At 50.0% G+C, this 892-nt stretch overlaps 1 protein-coding gene across 4 annotated transcripts in view; it reads right to left on the bottom strand.

Annotated features, from left to right (window-relative positions):
- Nucleotides 1–892, bottom strand: part of CBFA2T2 (core-binding factor, runt domain, alpha subunit 2; translocated to, 2) — a 49,923-nt gene that overhangs the window by 48,630 nt on the left and 401 nt on the right. The gene's annotated exons all lie outside the window — the stretch shown is intronic.

Raw genomic sequence — 892 nt, 5'->3', positions numbered from 1 at the left:
CCCTTCCTGCTTTTCCATTTCCCCACAAAACGCTGAATCCTTCTGCTCAAAGGAGGGGGGGGAATAAAGAAAAAAAACCAACCCCCAAAAACATTCCATAGCAACATAGAGAGAGCTCTAACGCAGCTCTCCTCTGAGAGTTTAGTATTTTTTCAGCTGCAGAAGCCAGGCAGGCAGCCCGCTCCTCTATTGAAGTTTCCCCCACTGCAGTGGGAAGGGGAGGGGGGGGGGAAAGGAAGAAGCCCCCTCTCCCTGTGCTCAGGGCTGAGGTTCTCCCCAACGCGCCGGAGAAGAAACCCACCTCGCTCTTCCAACATTTTAGCTCCCCAAACTTTAAGCGCTGATTTTGGTGCATCAGGAGGATTTCTCCGGCACGTCAAATGGACTGTGAGTACCATCACGAAGGAGCCCAGTGCTGCCGGGGGTGGGGGAATGAAAAAAAAAATAAAATCAAAAACTAAACCACCCAGTAATATTTTGCAGAGAATACACCCGGAGCAGCAGCTCAGCAAACGTGCAACAGAGGGATCTTTACAACAAGCTGCTCCGGAGGGTCGAAGGAGCAATTTCAACTGCTTAACCCTCCCAAAAAACCAGGGAGGAGGAGGAGAGGGGGAAAGCGCAGGTTTAAAATACACATGCAGGGAGATTACAAGGGAATAAGAGAAAATACAGCAGTCTGCAGCCCGACAGCAAAAAGATATAGGGCAGGGAAGGTCTGTTCCGGTATCACAAAATTGATCGGAGAGATTTAAATGCCGGGAGCATCAGTTGCTGCTCGAGGAGAGCAAAGACAAAAAGGGAGCAGCCTCTGCCACAATGCAGAGAAGCACTGAAAACACCGAGAAAATTAAGGAAATAGAAGAAATCCCCCTCTGCAGGCTTACCCCCC

Source organism: Calidris pugnax, unplaced genomic scaffold, assembly GCF_001431845.1.
Source record: "Calidris pugnax isolate Ruff unplaced genomic scaffold, ASM143184v1 scaffold55, whole genome shotgun sequence".
NCBI classification, from domain to species: domain Eukaryota; kingdom Metazoa; phylum Chordata; class Aves; order Charadriiformes; family Scolopacidae; genus Calidris; species Calidris pugnax.
The sequence above is the reverse complement of the archived record's forward strand: the minus strand, read 5'-3'. Positions and strand labels throughout refer to the sequence as shown.